This window comes from Ictidomys tridecemlineatus, chromosome 7 (assembly GCF_052094955.1).
Source record: "Ictidomys tridecemlineatus isolate mIctTri1 chromosome 7, mIctTri1.hap1, whole genome shotgun sequence".
Classification (NCBI taxonomy): Eukaryota; Metazoa; Chordata; class Mammalia; order Rodentia; family Sciuridae; genus Ictidomys; species Ictidomys tridecemlineatus.
The window spans coordinates 47,978,492-48,000,939 of record NC_135483.1 but is presented as its reverse complement, the minus strand read 5'-3'; the positions used below and the strand labels follow the sequence as shown (position 1 = coordinate 48,000,939).

Genomic DNA, 22,448 nt, shown 5'->3' with positions numbered 1-22,448 from the left:
TACTTTTCTCACAGTCCTGGAGTATTGCTATCACACGTTGAACAAAATGGTCCCCAATTCCCTCCTACTCCTCATAAAAGCATTTCAGAAAGTCATTCAAATCATGGAAATCAAAATAATTGTTAGGAAAGGTGGAAGGGGAAAAATGGTGTATGTGCATTTTCCTGCAGGATTTTATGAAAAATGAAAGGTCAAGTTGGTTTGATCCAAAAAATCGTTAGAGCATACTACTCTGCTACATCGATCATCAGCTCCTATTGTTAAATATCTCTAAAACTGAAGAAATCTTTTATTTTGAATGCATATGTGTCTCCATTGAGTCAAGAGGGCTGAAATAACTTCTCTTCATGCCTCACTTAGTACAGCTTCTCTGCCACCTCTCCTATTCTCATGACTACTCTGAGATGGAGTCCATTTTTTATTACATGCCTCTATTGAACAAGGGCAGACCCTAAGTAATCTTTGTTTACAACTTATCAGGAGATGAACACTCAGCATTAGAGTCCTGAGAAAAACTTTATAAAACAATCATGATGTATAACTTGACAAATACTTAAAGTAAGAATACTGGAATGACACTAATTAAATATTGATGCTCTTTTTCTACATCTTAAAAGTAAACTGGGGTAAAGCATGCAACTCAAATGGTTCTGCTGACCAAATATTCTAACTTATAACCAAATTTGCTGATCCTCCCAAAAAATTATTCTAAAAACTTTATTTGTCAGAAAGTATGCATGAATCTCTCTCCTGCCTGTTCAACGAGAAAATGTGGTGAAAATGAACATAATAGACATATATAAACCCGCCAGGCACCAGGAAGTCTATTGTAAGAACTACAATTCAGATTTATGACTTTAAATTTATAGTCACATGTGAAAGGGAATAAGTGCATGGTCTACAGTTTATGGTATCAGTATGTGATATTGAGTTTGTCCCCTGTACACCTTGCATTAATTTTAATCCTATAATCAATAAAAGTATATGCATTATATTAATGAACAAATCACTGCCAAATATTGCATACTTCAGCCCATCACCTGCCAAGTGTCTAAAATGTTTGTTAATATGTATTTCTGAAAAGTGGCTTTTACCCTCATAATCTGACACTTACAAGCTAACTGTATTAATTTAGGCAATTACTCAAACCCCCAAGCTTAAGATCCTTATTTGTAAAATGGAGATTAAATACGATAATTTTGATGAAACATTTAGCACTGTACTTGACACATAGGTATTGCTCATAAATGTTAGCTATTATTACAGTTCTAAAACATATATGTATAATTCTATTAAAAAATCAGAGATCTCTGAAATAGTGTGTGGATGATAAAGCTTTATTCTTATAGATAGGGCTTTGAGTTACATGTGAACACCAAAAAAAGTATTTATAATAGAGGGAAAAATAGAAATTACGATAGAATAAGCTATGAACAAGATTATTACAGATATTGTTTCAGGTTTTAATAATAAACACTAATAATTATCACTTAAATTTTTTGTATAGACATACTGATACTTTTAAATGTGTATTTATTCTTAAAGGAACCAAATTTTTTTTTCTGATAAATGTGCAACACTAATTTTGAAATAAAAATTTTAAATTTCACAATATAAAATAAATCTGAATATACCAGTAGGAAAAAATATCAAAGAAAATATTTGCTTACTGAACAAGATCAAGGGACTTGTAAAAAGAAGTAGGTGAAATGTCAGATCTTAGAACTATATATTTTCAGATATTAGAACAAAGACTATACATTGAAATAAGAAAAGTTTTCCTTCATATGCATGAAGAAATTATTAATAAAATAATATCATTAGGAAAAAAGAAACTATAGCCTCTCCTTGCCTCATGTAATGTAGTTTTCCCATAATGTGCCTAGAATAGGCAGGAAGGCTCATCCCAGAGTCTGACTTTGTTCCCAGAACAATGATGCAGTGAAAGTGAGCATACATACATGCTTCCCATGCACAAGTCCTCATGTACATTTAGCTCTCTTGAATCTCTTAATAACTCTGAATGGTAACTTCTAACAGTCCCTTTCTGCTTTGAAATACATATGGTGGAGTTGATAGCACTGATCTAGGACTGCCTTTGAATTCACCCATCAGAGACCAGGACAGATGCAAAGAACTCAGATGGTGTCAAGGACATCTCCAAACTGCTTGGGCTAAGGTGCATAAAATCTCATTTTGATGTGTCCAAGACCTAAGGCTGGGATTATATTATAAATTTTAAAGAACTTTAAATATAATTTAAATATTAAATATTTAACAAATATTGGTTAAATATTAATGAAAATCTTTTTAAAATATTATATATAAATTTGTTCTTTTATATTTTAAATGTTTTATAAATTCATTATAAATATATCATGTTAAGTATGTTGATATCATAAATAAAATAAATTTAAATATTAAACTTCTTGCCCAAGTCACTCTACTTAAGATTAACAAAATAAGTTGAGCAACATTTATTTTAGTGTGGTGTTTAAGCTTGGGGGCTAAACAAGTACTAAATGGCTAATATTCTAAATATCCTGGTAGCAATTTAGAGCAATTAATAAAACTTATGCTTACAAAGACTTCCTTTTAGGAAGCATCAGATTCTGATTTTGGAAATAAGCTAGAAGAAAATAGGCATCAACTTTGCATATAGAAAAGTAAGTAAGAACAGAGTGATCATCTCAATTAAGATTCTAAGATATAAATCTTAATTTAAAACCAGTCTTGCCTTTAAAAAGCTTTTTACAGCTTTGTAATGAGAAATACAGATGTGAGAAAGAGGAAGATCCTGTTCATTTGAAGTCTGCGATTCACATTGTAGAAGGACTTGACAAGACAATGCAGGAGTTCTCTTCAAGTACAAGCACTGTGACTGTTGACACTTCCCAAACACTGAGCCGCTTGTTAAATACACTGAAGGAACCAAAGGAAAATTCCTGCATGAATTATCTCTTCTCACCTCTTCAGCAAGTTAATAAGATAACTTTTTTTTTTAAAGAAGACTTTCAATGTAGAATTCATTGTAGTTTGGCATTGAAATTTGAATTATACCAGTCTTCCAGTTAATGAGTTTTTCAAGAGTAAATTTATTATGAGAGTGACTAGCACAAGGGTAAAAATTTTTCAGACGTTTTTTAACTATCAGAAGAATTTAAATAATGTAGAACTAACTAAAAATCATGTTGATATATCTCAGAATATATTATTTCCCAGGTTTGCTTAGGAGATTTGTAAGAGTACATCAAAGATAAAAATACTAGAATTAATACAATAATCTCTTTTATGACAATGGCTCTGTGAGTGAGCTGATCACATACCAGTTAGGCCTGGATCTCAAATGTTCTTGAGATGGATGAAATCTATTCTGCTAAGTCTAAACAGGGAGTAAGCACTGTCAGGGTGGCAAAGCTCCAAATTAATCATTTAATTGCTAACAAGTGTGTTTTATTAAATAATTTTCTTTGAATGATGTTTCCCCCCTTTGTTCCCAGTCTTGAACTGGTATTGCCAATATACTCCTGCTATTATGAAAACTTTATTAACCTTGTCATTCTTCTTCTTTGGTGGGAGGGGCAATGGGGACTGAACTGAGCCACATCCCCAGCCATACTTTTTGTATTTTATTTAGAGACAGGATCTCATTGAGTTGTTTAGCGCCTCTCATTTTGCTGAAGCTGGTTTTGAACTTGCAATCCTCCTGTCTCAGCCTCCTGAGCTACTGGGATTACAGGCATGTGCCACTGCACCCTGCTAACCTTAGCATTCTAATTAGGTTAAAGATTCATATTTTATTTTTACCCATGTTTTTTTACCCATAGGAAATCTTACATTTAATAACATATACCGTATATTATACTATTAGCCACCTGCTTTAAGAGTCCAAACTCTGTGATTTGATTTCCTTGATTTGAATGATCTTCTAACATTTTTTATATAGGTGGCATGGTCAGTTAAATTCATCTGATGGTCTATTTTCTCACATAAAGGGGCATCTAATTCCTGGTTGTTATGAATAAAACAATGCTCAAAGTGCTCAGGACACTGTTTAACAATGAGTAAACAGAAAATGAATAGAAATTGCAGCTAATATTCTATGCAATGATTATCAGGAGTATGATATTAAAAACTTTAATAATAGAAACACGGGAAAAGAAAAGCAATGCTGATCTATGAATGGTTGGGTAGCAGAACATTAAAAAGTAAAAGAGAAATTATTTGAATACTGTCAAATTATTCACAGGAATTAAGGAGTTGTCTTAATTCAGGAATTGAGAAGTTAAAGAAATTGATGAGATGGTCAGGAAAAAAATTAAGTAGGACTTGTGTTTATCCTAAGAGATGCAAGAATTCATTTGAGAGGTATTAAGACTGGCATTCCTGGGAGAATGCAGTAGGTGAGAAACAGCAGAGAGAAGATATCACACCAAGAAAATCAAAGATTCCCATCTAGCAAGCTTGAGAAGTCATTAAGAGACATGAGAGGCAAGCTAGGCAAGTTAAGGTAGGGTATGAGTTCAGAAATTATACTAATACACTGACTTAGCTGCCATCTTATGGATGAAATAGAGTCATTGGTTCATATCTACTTGCCCCTTTTGTTTTTAACTGAAGTGGGATAACATCCAAAATGAGGTCATAGTATAGCCACTTAGAAAGCTACACTATAGTTGAAGCGTGACTTGAAAAAACAAGATTGAAGAGAATCAAATAAGAATGGAAGAAAATGTCAGGTGAAATCCTTTTCTTTAAGAATATCAGAATTAGTAAGTTGATTGGGTGATTTCTTTGAGGATTCTCAGTTGGGCTGGGGGGGATCATGGCAACAGATGACAAAGGTAAAGTCCAGGAACAGTATAGAAACCATGAAAATGTTGATGAGAAATAGTCCCTTAGCTTTAAATATGAGCATCAGACATCCTGGAATCATTAATAGCCAATCCAATGCCTGTCTTTTGATGGTGTGGTTTCAATTTTCTATACATCTCCAGGGGAAAAAAGGAATAAGGAAATAAAGCCAATTTTCCTCTTCTAAAAATCTATTTTTTCTTGTTGTCGACGTTGTTTTAGACTCAGACAGTGCCACCACAAAATTAATGATTTCTTCAGCAACGGCACTTGCTTCATTTTTTTTTTCCAGGGCCCTTCAGGCTACTTCTCTGGAGAGTATACAAAGTTTCCACAATGCTATTTTTGTAATCTAAAGCAGTTGTGTTTTCAGGCCCGATGCTACAACTGTAATTTTAATTTATCAACCTGCCACTCAGTGAAATGCTGTAAAAACATTTGAAAGCTTAAACCCATCATTTATTTCTGCACCTGTCAATGACACTCTTCTGTACTTGTCAGAATCATTTAAACTGCACCATGATGGCATATACAATATCACCAATAAATTGGGTAATCAATCATGTATGTGCATATTTTGATGGTGATGTCTTGAATGCATGGGCTCCGGGACACATTTTAAGAAGCACGAAATCATTACTCTTCAATAATAAAATAGTCTAGTCATCAAAAAGAGTCATCCTCAGTCCTTACAAATAAAATATGTCTCAGGAACAGAGCGTCTGATTGTGACTGAAATGGCTTTTCTTTCTTCAGTGAAATGTTCTCCTCAGGGAAAAGGAAATAATTGTAGATTATAGCAGGCAGGAATATAGTGTTACATGGAGGGAAGAAAATGCATAGGATCATTAAATAGATTTATTTAAGCTCTTTTTATAAAGAAAGCAGTGGTGCAGTACTTTATAGCTGATGATATTTCAAAAGAGTGTTATCAGCACTTCCACCACTATCTAATTTGTTCATATAATAAAGTGTCACATTAACCCAAATGTCACAATTCATATCAGTTTTACATTGAAAATTGGCATTGTTATATATCATAGACAACCTCTTCCTCCCAAAAATTTGGATGAGATCTTTGATCATAATGTCATTATGTTATTAGAGAGAGGGAGATGAAAAGAGAGAGGCAGAGACAGAGACAGAGAGAGAACCTACTCAATCATTAAATCCATTCTACCCCCAAACAAATATGATGTTCTATAGGCTATGAGTCTATTTAAAATAAAATGTTATTAAAATTGCAAAATTAAATAATATTGGCTAATGTTTGTATCCTCTAAACTCTTGTTTGTAGAACAAACTCAATTCCTCACCACTAAATTGGTCTAAAAGGACAAGTCTTACAATCCCTTTAAAGTCTGTGGAAGGCTTATGAAAACTTTATATCACACATTTCTGAAACAATTTGTTTTATAGACATCATATAGCCATACATAATAAATAAAGAAAGATATTTGACATGCATAAGTTCTCACTCATGAGAGGAGCTAATCTTAAGTGGTGTTAGAAATCAAATTTGAATCCACCGAAATTTGAAGAGGTGTATTAACTTACTCAAATACCATTGTTTCCATATTGCTACCAGCACTTTTTTCATAGATTATGAGGGGTTTTGTTTGTTTAAGTACTAGGGATGGAATCAGGGCATTACCCATGCTAGGAAAGTATTATTTCACTGAGCTACACCCCCAACTATAGTCATGGAAGTTTTTAAACTATCAGGCTAGATTGGAAAAAGTAATCACATAGTCTGACTGATGAAAGAAATATTTATTGAATGTCTATATGAATAAAACAATGTAGATATCATGTATAGAAAGACTACATGAAGAGAGAGATATTAATTCATTGTACAACAAGGACTTAGTCGCATATACTTTAAAAAGCAACCTTAAAAATGATGTCTTTCAGTAGATGAATGGATAAAAAAATATGATACACACACACACACACACACACAAAATGGAATTTTACTCAGCAATAAAAGAGAATAAAATCATGGCATTTGCAGGTAAATGGATGGTGTTGGAGAAGATAATGCTAAGTAAAGTTAGCCAATCCCAAAAATCAAACGCCAGATGTTTTCTATGATAATAGGAGGCTGATTCATAGTGGAGTAGGGAGGGGGAGCATGGGAGGAATAAAGAAACTCTAAATAGGGAAGAGCGGTGGGAGGAAGAGTTAGCAATGATGGTGGAATATGATAGACATTATCCAGAGTACATGTATGAAGACACGAATTGGTGTCAACATACTTTATATACAATGAGAGATATGAAAAATTATGCTGTATATGTGTAATAAGAATTATAATGCATTCTGCTGTCATTTATTTTTCTTTTAAAAATCAATAAAAAATATCTCACTAGAAATGAAAACACAAAATAAAAAGTGCTTTGATTTCATTGATTTGACCACCTTTGACCCACCTCAAAGGAAAGAAAACTATGTAAGCTCTCTTAAAGAGTATAAATTCTTTCCTTTTTTAATAACATAAAATATACTTAAAGCTGAATATCTAATTTAATCATACTTGATTATCTAAGTAATTTCTCAAGAGTGTAAATAACATTCATCTTAAGAGAGTTCAAAATTGATTATCCTTTATTCTGTGTTAGTCAATGAATCTTTATTGATTCTCATATGGATAAAAGTGATATCATCACTCTTTTAATACCGGAAAGCTGAGATGTAGAGGTCTGATAATATCTCCATGAAGACATACAAAACATTTACAGCCATTTGGGAATGAAGCCAGTCTGAGGCCTTTGCTGAAAGAGCTGCTAATTTCTAATACTAACACTGTGTTCCCTTCTGAGTTTCAGGTTCATTTGAATCATTATGGATGTCTAAATAATAGCTTTAATTATACAGGAAAATAATCACATACATTAAAAGTTATTTATTACTTTTTGGAGACACTGTGAATCTCAGACTTGCATTATAAAAGTGCTAGGCAAGTTTTAAAGGCTTACTTCTCAATCACATTCTGATCACCTCGCTAAGAATGACTGATCTTTATTTCATCAGTCTCAAAATATGACCTTTTCAATGCTTTTAATGCCATTTTCAAAGCACAGAAATACTTTTTGATTCAAAAGGATTTTCTGCTTAACTCTACAGAACAAATCAGTTACCACAGTATAATCAGTAACTGCCAAATATTAGCAAAAGTCAGGCATTACTTATTCTTTAAGAGCTTTTTAGAACATTTTTCTTTTAAAGCTCAAAGTATGGAACAGCTATATCTTGTCACGTGCTAACCAAAGTAGACATTAAAATGAAGAGTTAACCCCCAAATGTTTCTTATTTTTAGAAACCTCATTACTTCTTTGGTGCAATTTTTACTAGATCACATTCAAGATACACTACAGGCCACATTCAACTTCAAAATGAAAGTTATTTCATTGCAGTGGTAAGCAAACCTTGACTACAGTTTCCCTTTAGCTTCAATGAAAAGCATGTAAAAGATGAAACGCTTGATGGGACATTTCTTCAGATATTGGCTAAATTATTATATCATTCAGGCAGCGAAGTATATGCTATAACCCAATTGGACCTTAAAAATCTTGAAAGCCTTGTAAAAAGTGAGGCTCCCCAGAGAAGCTATTTTAAAGATATGTTCTGTAAATCATGGTCCTTTGATTATCCTCATTAATCTTGGTAGACCTGTAGCAGGCTAAGTACTTCAAATTCCCATGTAAAACCAGCAAGTCATAGATTAAGAAGATGCCCAATAAATCAAAGCATTCACTCCTAGATTTCTTAAGTTTCCAGCTTTGACTTTGAAGCTCTAGATAAAGGATTGATAGTATCAATGGCCTTTGTGCAATGAAAAGCTGTCCAGTTTCATTAAGTACCTCCATTCATTATTCGACAGGCACTGTGTGTATGAAAAGTATGATGTGGTAACAATGTCAGCTGCTATTCTCTACTAGCCCATAAGACAGGGACAGTTTCCTATTAAATATTGAGCTTTCTTTCCATATTGTAAAGATCACAACACTAAATGGTTATTGCTGCAGAATTCAGTATTTGACGTTTATTTTTGACAATGTCAGATGAAGAGTGGTATTAAGTAAGATAGATTTAAATATATCTAAAAGGTTCTTCATATTCTTCAGTTTACTTTATTTTGAGAAACACTGTTCGATGCTTAACATTGAGACTTGTGAAGTACAAACCGGGGGTTAAAAACAAGAAGTGGATATTACAATGCCATTTTATTCTAATTGAGACTTCATTCCCAGGAATGAATGAATATCAATTCAGTTATATTTAGAAAGGAGGTATTCGGTGCAAAAGTCATATTGTAAAAATGTCCAAAGTCATATTGGTAGATGCAAAGCAAAATTAAACAGTGGACCAGATTCTGATACTTCTCATAGTGGATTCAGTAAACAGTGCTGATCAGTGAATCATTTTATACCAGTACATGACTACATAAATAAAGCAAGAGTAATTTTTTTTTTATGTAGTGCTGGGAATGAACCCAGAGTCTCACACCTGATAGGTAAACACTACCAAAGAACAAACATTTGAAAACTTTTACAGCATGTTGACAGTGCTGTGACATCAAAGTATATGATTTCATACAAAAGTCTCAGACTCTGATGGATCGGAAAATTTTTAAATTAAACACCTGGTCCTTTATCACAATAAGTTGGGAAGCTTTTCAGAAAACTAACTCTTTCCCTTCAAGGAGGTTATAATCTAATTAAGAGGATAAAAGGAATAAGCTGGTATCTGTAGTATAAGGAATTGGTTAGGAACTCTAACTACTGGACAAGAAAAAACAAAAATAAACAGATATCTGTCTCACACTGCATGACTTTATAATTCTTGAGGTAATAAAAAGTCGTGGACTATTAATACATGACGGGATGTAAAGCTAGGCAGGTTCTATTTGCACTATAGAGATAGCCAGGAGCACTATCTGGCTGAACAAAAGAGTATCTTACAAGAGACACTGGATGAAACAAGACAGAAAATTCAACAGTTGTTGCCTTAAGGGAAATGCAAAAGCACAGACCATATGTCACCTTTCTTCAACTCCCTCTCCCTTTCCCTTCTTTAATCTTCCCTTTCCACTTTTCCTACCCCTCTTTCCTCCTGCTCCGACTCCCATCCCCTCTCTTTTCACCCTCTTCCTTTTCTCTACTCCTTCCTCTCCTCCTCTTCCTGTCTTCCAGTTCTCCCTTCTTTTACTTCCTCTCCTGTTCTTCTTTCCATCCCTCTTTCTCCTCCTTGTTGCTGATGCTGCTTTTATTTCTTCATTTAAAAAAAAAGTGTTCCCTTTGCTTTGCAACAACTCTCACCAGCAGATGGGAAATGAATACATGTGACATGTTTGCTGGGTGCCATTTATCACATGAATTCCTAACACTCCAACTGGTCCTTAGTCCTTATGCTTCACAGAAGATTAAATATTTTACCTCTACCTTAACCACCTATAGAATATTAGGAAAAGACAAAAATTCCATTATTTTTCAATATTACACCAGGATGAGACTTTCTTTATTTGAGCAGTTCAGCCTGTCTGAGGAAAATTACCACCCAAATGACCTATAGATGGCAGTTGACATTCCCAGTAAATCCCTAGGACCTCATCCCATCGTGCTGCAGTGCACCCCACCAGGCAAAAAGCTCTGCAAATATGCATGTGTGCACAAGCATACACACACACACACACACACACACACACACACAGAGAGAGAGAGAGAGAGAGAGAGAGAGAGCTTCCAGCCAAGTTTTGGCACACTGCTTTGAGATCTGACCAACTAGCAAAGAATCACCAGACATTTGAGAAGATATTCAAAGAAAGAAAAGCCCAAGAGAAAATCCACACAAAGAGAATTCCACACAAATACCGAAAATATAGTAAGCATAAAACTAAATGGAACTAAACAAACAAAAAACTAAAAATAAAGCTTATAATTAAATCCTTAAATAGAGGAAAATATATTGTAGCTTTATTTGTAAAATGTTATGTAAAAGTACATATGGAGGATAAGAAAAAACTTCCTGGAAATCAAAAGCATTTTAGCAGAAATAAAAAAATTCTATAGAAATTTGGGTATGAACTTAAAAGATCAAATAGATACAAAATATTAAATATTTTAAAATAATGAGAACCTCATCTCAGAAGTTCAATATCTATCTAATGAGGAAAACATTCTCAAATGCTGTAGAAATATGTTCTCAAACTGATGAGCTTTCAAACAGAAAGGCAGTCAGCACAGTAAATGAAAGATGACCCAAACTTGGGCAGACTATAGCTAAGAAGACCATAAATGTGCAAATAGCAAAATAAAAGCCACTTATACTGGAACCACCCGGTTATCCCACTACTTGGTATATATCCAAAGGATTTAAAAGCAGCATACAACAGTGATGCAGCCACATCAATATTTATAGGAGCTCAGTTCACAATAGCTAATCTATGGAACCAATTTAGGTGTCCTTCAACAGATGAATGGATAAAAAAATGTAGTATATATTCACTCAACTAAAAAGAAAAATGACTTTATGACATTTGCTGGTAAATGGATGTATCTGAAGACTATCGTGCTAAATGAAATAAGCCAAGTCTCAAAAACTAAAGTTTGAATGTTTTCTCTGATATGTGGAAGCTAATTCATAATAAGTAGGGGATAAAAAGAAGAATAGAAGTTTAGTGTAGTAGACAAAGGGGATAGGTAAAGGAAAGACAGTGGAATGACTCTGACATAACTGACATAACTTTCCTGTGTACATATATGAAAATACCTAAGTGAATCTCACCATCATGTACATGCACAAGAAATCTGTTTTTAAAAATGACTATGGGGGCAGGGGATGTGGCTCAAGCGTAGCGTGCTCGCCTGGCATGCGTGCGGCCCGGGTTCGATCCTCAGCACCACATACCAACAAAGATGTTGTGTCCGCCGAGAACTAAAAAAAATAAATATTAAAATTCTCTTTCTCTCTCTCTCTCTTTCTCTCTCTCTCTCTTTAAAAAATATGACTATGGGTAAATGGCAGAAAGATCAGTAGAGTAGAGGAAAGGGAGCAGTGGCTGAAGGGAGGGGAGAGGAAGAGGAAGTACTGGGGACTGAAGAACAAGAAATATTCCATGCTTTAATAATTATGTCAAATGGATTCTACTGTCGTGTATAATTAAAAAGATCCAATGAAAATATTTTTTTTTTAAAAAAAAAAACCCTTGGAAGCAGAATGACATCAGAATTTCTCAAGATTAGAACCATGCAGATAAAAGAATAATGCCTTCAAAATTCTGAAGGAAAATTATTTTTAGCCCAAATATTTAGACTGTCAATCAAGTCAAACCCATTATCAATCAAATCACAAAGGCAGAAAAAGATAACAGTAGACTGTTGTTTTTACGAGTAGTTATATTCTATAAAGTCAGTGCAAACTCTAAATTATCAAACATGGAGCCTGTTGTTCCTAGAGTAAATACAGGATTAGGTTTCTGGGAGCTTCTGGTCACAGTTTTGCCAGCCATTCAATACATAACCATGCTTATGTATGTTTCTAATTGAAGACTTCTTACTTGATATGTACTGTTAACTCACTAACATTGGATTCTTGGTCAGTAGCAGTATAGTTCGAATCTTCACAAAGCTGATCTAACATGTGTCTTTTCTTAAGGTACCTCACAATCCTCTTGCACTTAGGAACACTAGACAGCCCTTCCACACTGTGCTGGGGGCCATCTTAAAAGTCAAATCAATAAACACAAGCACAAAAAGGAAAACAAAAATCATGGCTTTAAGTAGATCACAAAACAGATGGCTGTATATAGTGTGAGAGCAAAAATGAGGTAGCAGAGTGCCACCTTGTTCAACTTCAGCTAGGAACGTGCACATCAGATGACTTCAAATTTGTATAACTCTTTTACACATGTGTGAATAATTGAGAGAACTTTGCCAGTATTGGTTTAGGGGTTATAAATCATTTTGCAGGAAGAAGGGAGGGAAGGGGAGGGGGGATAGTAGGGGATAGGAAAGGTAGCAGAATACAACAATTACTAATTGGGCATTATGTAAAATTGTGGATGTATAACCGACGTGATTCTGCAATCTGCATTTGGGGTAAAATTGGGAGTTCATAACCCACTTCAATCTAATGTATGAAATATGATATGTCAAGAGCTTTGTAATGTTGTGAACAACCAATAAAAAAAAGAAAAAATTTAAAAAAAAAAAAAAAGAAAAAATGTGTCTTGGGGCTGAGCTTGTTGCTCAGTGGTAGAGTGCTGCCTAGCATGTGTGAGGCACTGGGTTTGATTCTCAGCACCATATAAATAAATAAAAATCCATCGACAACTAAAAAATAAATAAATAAATAAATAAATCATTTTGCAAATTCACAAATAGAGAATCCACAAATAATAAGAATCAACAGTTTTTTTTGAAACCTAATTATTCACAAACCCTTTCTAATAAATCTACAGACAGTTGTTCCACTAAAATCATTGAATGAAAAAAAATTAAGGGGGTGGAGTAGGGTGGGGTATCTAACACAAAAGAGAAGCAAGTTCTAAGGTGAGGAGGGGTACAAGGACAGTGGCTTTGTGGCAGACCTGTGAGAGGTCTGGCTTGTAGCAGAACGATGGAGAGCTCTGGGAAGAATGAAAAAATTAGACAAGTATAAGGGCCAAGTAAACAACAATTTGTCCAAGAAGAAAAGTTAATCATTGCACAGTATATTACTCAGCTATGAATAATATTTGCATAGTTATAACAATAGAAACACTAAATGTTGACTTAAGCAAGACAGAAAAGAATTAACAAGGGGAAAAAAACATGGAAGCTTATGAAAAAAATTCTTTTGTACAAGTACACAGCAGTATTCTGAGGGCTCAAAGAGAACATATTCCCCTGAACATGGTTTAATTCTAGAAACTGAAGAACGTTACACAAAAGGTATGTTTTCTTAGTTCCCATAAGGCTAAAAACTGCCTCTAAGAAACATGAGTAGGTCATAAGAAACTGATTGTTAACAAAACCTCAGAATCAATATAATGCTTCACTTCCAGTAGTTAATGGAAGATTTGATGAACAGGGGTGGAGGACTTCAGTAAATAATTAGAGACAAATCTAATCAATAATGTCTTAGTCAGCTTTTCCGCTGCTATGACTAAAGGATCTGATCAGAACAACAGAAGCGGAGGAAGAGTTTATTTGAGGGCTCACAGTGTCAAAAGTCTTACTCCACAGAAGGTCAGCTCCATTCCTCAGGGGCTCAAGGTGAGGCTGAACATCATGGCAGAGTGTGTGGCAGAGGGAAGCAGCTCACATCACTGTGGTCAAGAAGCAGAGAGACTTCAGCTCCAGACACAAAATATACACCCCACAGCCACGCCCCTATTTAACCACTTCCTCCAGCCACATCCCACCTGCCTCTAGTTACCACTCGGTTAAACCCATCAGGGATGAATTCACTGATGGGTTAAGACTCACCATCCAATCATTTCTCCTCTGAACCTCCCTGCATTGTCTCACAGGTGAGCTTTTGGGGGATACCTCATATCCAAATCATAACAAATAGGGGTTTTCACAAATTTCCCCTAAGCAAAATAGAGAAAAATTAAAGTGGCAGAAATGAGAACAAAGGAAAAGAAATGGATTAAAAAACCATCATGTTTAACTTATAAATAATTTATTCCCTCTCCCAAATTTTTGTAGAATGAGTCCATAACAAATGGTAAAATATCATTCATTGTTTTTATTCCAATGAGGTTTTCAAAATTTGAAATTAAAATAAAATAAAACCTACAGGCACCCATCCAAAAAGAAAGGCCTACTCAGTTTTCTCTGTGATATATACGACTATGAAGACAATAACAGGGCATTTTCAAGGTTTTAAGACAGTAGTTCTATGTTCACCTGTACCATTTTTTATTTGTGAAGGAAACAGAAAGACATCAATATAAAAGTTGTGCCAGTACCAAAGCCAGACAAAATTCTGTGAAGATAGCTGCTCATCATGTTTTGTCTGCCTCTGACACCAGCATTCTAAGAATCTAACCTACACATGTACATTTAACAATTATTTAGCTATGCTCTTTAACTAAGACTGTCATAAAAGGGGTGAATGGTTTGTTGAAAATAAATATGAGTGCAAAAATTATGGTGTTGGAGGGGCGGCACATTTGACATTTCTAAAGTTCAGCTGGTAAAATAAAAGATGAAAGTACAAAAGAAATAGTAATATGAGGGAGAATAATAATATCAAGTGGAGGAAATCTTTTACAAATGTGTATTTGGGAATAAGAATTGGCATATCAACCAGTGGGGAAAAATAATAGTTAGAAAATAAATTATGCTTATAGAAGAAAGTCATAATTGGAATAGTGCAAATCAAATCAATGAGTGTTCAATATGCTACTTTTGCTTCTATAATACTTGTAGGAAATACTCATCTTAGGTAACATGTGTTCCATGCAACAGAGATTTGTAATAAAAAGAATACAGAGAACATTTATGAGAAGTCAGATATTTTAGGAAAATAGCTGATTCCAAACACCATGTACATGTGCACAGTGGAATGATAAAGTTCAGAATATAGAGATGTGCTAAAACCATCAAGCTATTTTTAAAATAATAATGGCAATAAAAGCTGATTTTAAGTTAAATTCTTTGGCTATTTTATGTAAAAATAATATTTCCCACTTGTCTTAGGCATATATTCTACTGCATTTAAGTAATTTTCTTTTTACTGTTTTACTTTAAATACATTACAAGATGGGCTGGAGTTGTGGGTCGGTGGTAGAGCGCATGCCTAGCATGTGTGAGGCACTGAGTTCAATCCTCAGCACCAAATAAATAAATAAATAAATTATGTCCAGCTAAAACTAAAAAAATGTTTAAAAAATGATATTACAGGAATGCCTCTTAAATTTTATTAAATGCCTCTAGCATCTACTAATCATAATCACCTTTCATTTTTACAGATTGTGTTGATAGATTTCCATACTTGAACCTTATATTAATTTCCTCTTTGGGACTTACTTTGGTTTATTAAGTTGCTCTTTTTCTAATGAGGAGATCAGAATGGAGATGTTTTCTTTCTCATCTTTCTTCTTCAAAACTGAGGGCATCTAAGGCTATAATTTTTTTTAACATCAGGTCTTCAGTATCCCATAGATTCTGAAAGAAGTATTTTTATTTCTATCTAGACAACAAGAAAGCTCAATTTAATTTCTTCCTGGATCCTACTCCAGCTTAATTGAGGAAAGTCAAAGAGACTAGAACTGGTACTAAGGAAAAGGGAGCCAAATTTTGGTGACCAATTTAATTTCCTCTCTTCTCATTTCTTCGACTTTACTTTTCCTAAACCTACATGTGAATATATAAATGTTAATTTTAACAATTAACTTATTTTAATAAACTTATAAAACTTGACTTGGAAACTATGCAATTAATTCTGTTCTCTGTAAATCCCTAACAAACGGTTCTTGGGCGTCTCTTGGAGTGCATGTGTCTGTGTGTTACATTAGATCATGCAATGTTTTGTCATTGTATTTTCCATTTTATGATTCTATTGTTTTCCTACATTACTAAAAGATCAAGGTATTTGGAACACAATATTCTATTTCTTTGTTATATTTAGCAATAACATTTTTCCTTTAATAATTTGTCTGCTTTCTGTAGCCACAACAAATAAATTCAATTCCTCTTCCACTAAACAGCCTTTCAAATATTTAAATAATTTTCTGCCTTCCTTCCCAAAGGCTTTCTTCTCAAAATTAAGCATCCTTATTTAATTCAACCATTTTAATATAGACATTGTTTTGAGGCTTTTTGCCATCCTAATTTTCTTTATCTGTATGCATTCCAATTGTTCCAAATCCTTCTAGAATTGCACTGATACATATTAAACTAAATATTTCTAGTGATGTCTCAAATGTGAAAGTCCACTGGAATTATTACCTTCTTTAAAAAAGTCACTATATTTAATGCCAAGTACGATTTCATTAGCTTTGTGGTTTTTTGTCAAACTCATGGTTTATATTTTGCTTGCAATGAACAAAACACCAAGTATTTTCTCCACCAATATTGGTAACCCATAGACAATTTGTTTATACTCTGGACTTGAATTAGTCATATTGATGACTTTTTTCTCTAATTTAGAAAACCAAGTTAACTTTAACACCTACCCAGATAACTTTTTAAGACAATTAAAACATTTGATAAATGCAAAGCACTCAGTAGCTGAGAAGTGGTTAGCATTTTAGTAAGTATTGACATTATTATCATAGATTATCAATTATTATTATTAATATCATACCTTTTAAAATCTTAGATATTTCACAAATTAAACTCCACCATGAAGAATTGTGCAGTTGACATTTTTACCCTTGGAAGAAAACTTTAGAAAAATCATTATAGTCCAATAAGTTAAATCATCATCATCATCATCATCATCATCATATCAAATGCATCAAATACATAAGATATGAAAAGTATTTACTTATAATTTGAAAACTCATATCCTTTGACTACATGTCATATATGATCATTTTAAACATGTAGAACACAAAAATGCCTAAACCAGGTTGTGTCCATCAGGGTCCAGTCAGGAAAATAAAGATAAAAATCACACCAGTAATTTTAACAGCAAAATAATTAATATTAAGAAATATGGGCTAGTAAAAGATAATTAAGTCCTTTATATCAGTAAGATGTTGCAAAAGAATATTGGAGTAGAAAACAAAGGGAACAACTACTACCTCTATGTCTGAGGGAGAGGAGCTAAGGAAGGAACTTGAAGAGACACTCTCCCCAAGGCTGAGATTCATATTTCATTAGACAGTGTATGGGTGCAGCCTACTGAATGGCACAGAAGTGTGTTGGGATGTTGGTAGACTGGACTTGTGTTAGCTTTTCATCACCGTGACCAAAATACCAGACAAGAACAATTTGGAGGAGGAAATGTTCATTTTGGCTCATAGTCTCAATCTCAATCCATGGTCAGTCAACCCCACTGCAAAAACATCATGGCAGAAGGACATGGGAAAGGAAAGCTGCCCAGATCATGGTAGCTGAGAAGCAGAGAGAGAGAGAGAGAGAGAGAGAGAGAGTATATGCACAAACAAGGGGCCAGGGACAAATATAGTCCAAGGCCACATCTCCTGTGTCCAACTTTCTCCAACAAGGTCCCACCTCTCAGTAATTCATTTAGCTATCAATGGACTAATCAGTAAATGGATTGATCCATTGAAGAGGTATGAGCTCTAATCATTGCCTGAAAGTCCCAGTTCAAAACCTTGCTGCATTAGTGACCATGCTTTCAAAACATGAGCTTTTCAAGGGATATTACAGATCCAAATCAAAACAGGAGGTGATGCATAAGAAGCCTCCTGCTGGGATGCCAATGTTTATGACTGAGTCTCTGATACCCTGCTGGTAGCCATGCCACAGAAGCAAGAAGAAAAGTCCATGGGAACCTGGGAAGGGCACCCTTTCCTCTTCTGTGTTTTGCAGTTTTCCTCCAGTACCCTCTCCTGACAAACCCTAACATTGTGCCCTGAGCAGAGAAATGTTTATAGGATCCAGCTCTATTATCATAATGCAAGGAACTGAGTCAACATGTTGATAAATGAAAGAAAGGTATAACCTAATATGGCAATTGTAATGGTCCAAACATTCTAATATCGATACTTATGTGTTTGAAGAATTTAATGTAAGCATTTTTTTTCCTATGGGCAGAAATATTATAACAGAAAGTTTCAAGGAAATGTAAACATTTAATTAACAAATTAACAAAACATCTATTTTGTGGCTACAAACACTCTGCCTTTTTAGTTCATCATCTAGTAAACAGACTTATAAATGGTTAAATACTAATCTATGGCTAGATAAAAGAATGCATAAGAAGTTACAAGAATGAGATCTGCATACTAATGACTAAATTTAGTTGAAACAAGGAAATAGATAATAGTCTACTGGATTTTGACACGAGTCTTCCTAGAATATTTAACTGAAAACTTCAGTGTCAAGAAATTCAGATAAATTAGATTAAGTTCAAAGAAGAAAGACGGGAATGATTAATGGAATGGAAGGATTGGCTTGTGAAGGGGAAAGGCTAACAGAAATAAATCTATATAAATTAGCTAAGTGACAAGAAAAGCAGAGCACTGACAAAGCATGAGTCAAACGTAAGTACAAGAAAGACTATAATCAAAGGATAGCACAGAAAATAGAATTTAACCTCATTTGACAAATTGTATAATTGGGAAAGAAGTAGAACTTGGGTTAGGCCTTTAATAACGAATACACTTCCAAAAGAAAGAAGATACACCATATGTTAATGGGTGGACAGCATAACAGAAAACTTACTGTTACTCAACTGAGGTAATAGAAAAGCTTACGTAGAGGTACAAGCATGTCTCTACCTGACAACAAGGAGCAAGAATAATGCCAGACAGAGAGCAGATGCTGAGAAATGCTGAAGGATTCAGTAATTGAATTCATAGGGAAGGAATGTTGAAGGAGTTGCATATTGGAGACTCCTAACATTGAAGACTCTGTGTTACCTTATAGTCTATGGGGAGTAACTGAAGAGGTTTTGTTATTGTTGTTGATTTCATTATTATTATTATTGATAGTTAATTAAAAAGAAATACTTCCAAGTCATTAACAATAAACATGATAGGAAGGAGATGTAGAAGTATTTGGGATGAGGAATACTGGTTTGTGGATAGTTGCGCTGGTCCGGGTGAGACTATATTTATAGTTCTGTTACTGAGTACGTCATGCTGTGAACGAAGAAAAAATTTTCATTCTCATTGCAGCATTATAAAATAATCATGAATTGAAGAAAAATATATACATATTTTCACATTTGTGCTAGAATGGAAGACAAAAGTGAAAACTAACACAGTTTTGGAATGACATCTTTAAATATCCTCCCTATCAGAATGCAGCACAGAGACAGACAACATACTCTCTATTCCAGGTGACACTCCCAAACTCAAAATCCATATTAACTCAGCTAGAAGAGAGAAAAATAATTCTCCTTCTTTTCCTCCTTTTCTTCTCTCATTTCCAAAATTTGCTTTTCACACATCATGCCACTGACATGTCTTTCAATTAAAGTACCAACCTGTAATGTGTAAAAGAGTAAATATTATTCAAACATATGAAAGATCAGAACCCTTACATGGATTTGGTAGATTATTTTAATATTTTGAACATCTTAGCCACTTTCTATAAGGTCAGAGGCCCTGATTTATAATTAGTCAAGAACTCTAAAAATGTCATAATTCTCTAGGTATCATTCACCTTCTCCCCATTCCATAGGAATAAATTATTTCGTCAATGATATTATACTAAAGAGTTTATTGTTTGAATTTTGAGTATATGTATGTATATGTATTCACCACACATACATATACCATAGTAAATACAGATTTATATGTTTCCTAACACATAAGGGAAAATGGACAGATTTTTGTTCACATATCTTGATAAAACTTATAAATCTGTTCAAGTGTGGATACTCTTCAAGTATCAAAAATATTATGATAAGCTGGGTACAGTGGCGCACACCTGTAATCCCAGCAGCTCAGGAGGCTGAGACAGAAGGATCAAGTGTTCAAAGCCAGCCTCAGCAACAGCAAGGTGCCAAACAACTCAGTGAGACTCTGTCTCTAAATAAAATACAAAATAGGGCTGAGGATGTGGCTTAGTGGTTGAGTGCCCCTGAGTTCAATCCCTGGTCTAGAGAGAGAAAAACAACAACAACAACAACAACAACAACAAAAAAAAACAGTCTTCACCAAGCACAGTTCATTCTTGTCCCACATTGTTCTACTGCCTTGTTTTTTTGTACTGGGAATTGAACAGAGTGGTACTTAGCCACTGAGACACATCCCCAACTCTTTTTTTTTTTTTTTTTCCTGAGGTTGGTTTGAATTTGCAATCTTCCTGCCTCAGCCTCAATCACTGGGATTACAGACGAGCAGCTACTACCTCCATTGTTTGACCACTCAGAAGGACCTCATTTTTTAACACTTATTTGCCAAAGGCCCACCCTTTTATGAGGTCCAATCAGAATGTCATCTTTTTCATGAAGGTTTGTTTGATCACCATTCCCACTAGCACATCCTATTCCTTTTGCCTACAAGCTCTCATAGCAGTTTTTAATTTCTGTTTGGACCTTTATTGAATTCTGCCTCACTCTACAGTTGTATGTGTATCTGTCTAATCCCTCATATTTAGATTGGCATACCTTGAGCTTCTTCTGATGTTATTATCCGCAACTCCCAGTATTGTACCTAACTTACAATATGTACTCAGTAATTGATTATTCAATTTAATTTAAGGAGCCAGATATAATAAGTGAGAAGCCTCTAGTAATAGTTATTATTGGCAGGATGTCTTCTAAAAAACCATTAAAATGCACCCTGCTTATTATAGGGAGTTTATTGATTTTTTTCAGATTATGTTTTAATGAAGTTCTGTGAGGGAAAATAAAAAGAAATACTTTGTATATTAGTCTACTCATGAGATTGGCTTTATGGATTCAAAGGGATTAAATAAAATTGATTGCATATATTGGAAAGCCCAATAAGCTGTTATTTCTTCTTACACAAATGAAAAATTTTAAATCAAATTCCAGGAAAGTTATTTGTTCCTCATTTAATCTTAAGTAAATAAAGGGTATAGATGTATAATTCAGCACAATTACTTTCACTATTCTGATTTCCCAATAAATTCTAAGGGTAGCTGAACTGTTAGAATAAAGATACATTCACAAGTAGAATAAAATTCATATAAGTACACCAGATTTTAAATAAATAATATGAAATTCTTATTCATATTAAATACTCTAAACCATCATTTTACTTTTCTAGAAAGTCAATTACCAGGCCACTGTGACCATGATCCAAATGACAAAAGTCCTGACATTTCCTGGATTTAGTTTCCACCTGGACACTGTCCTAAACATCTTATCATCATTTTGTTTTTAGTGGCCTACAAAATAGATTGTTAATGTAAAACTATTGAAACGAAAATTACAAAATTTCTTTTCCTTAAAGGCAAATAGATTAGCCCATTGGCAAGAGACCACTACACAGTTTATGAGGGAAGAAAAATTGGGGTGAAAGAAAAATTGGGTTACAGAGCTTGGGACTTCTGGGGAATTGAGGCAATGCACAGACCACCCTCCCACTTTCAAACCCTGATTCTTGAGATACAAGTCAGCAAGATTTCAGACATGTTGTTCAGAGTAACAGGTATGAGTTTATTGAAAGGACAGGAAAATAAAAGGGACACTCTCAAGGGATAAAGTGGGTTCTTTCAAGGCAGAGAGGGATAGTGTGCCTCTTCAGTACTCCAGTTTTATTGGGGAACCCAGAGAAGTTTCCAGACAGTTGTTCCCAGTTCTACCTCTTGACTTTTGACTGACAGCAGGATGACATCAGACTGTCACTGCCATGACAATACTAAGTCACTTTGGCCCATGCTGACCAGTTCTATTTGGATTCTTAACCATAAATTCTTATAGATTTTATAATTGTAAGGAATTATCCTTATCTTCTTGAGTTTGGGGATCTGGTCTATGGAAAGGGTCAC

The 22,448-nt window shown here is 34.2% G+C and overlaps 1 protein-coding gene across 11 annotated transcripts in view; it reads left to right on the top strand.

Annotated features, from left to right (window-relative positions):
- Ralyl (RALY RNA binding protein like) overlaps positions 1–22,448 on the top strand; it is a 622,839-nt gene that overhangs the window by 513,336 nt on the left and 87,055 nt on the right. The window lies entirely within an intron of this gene.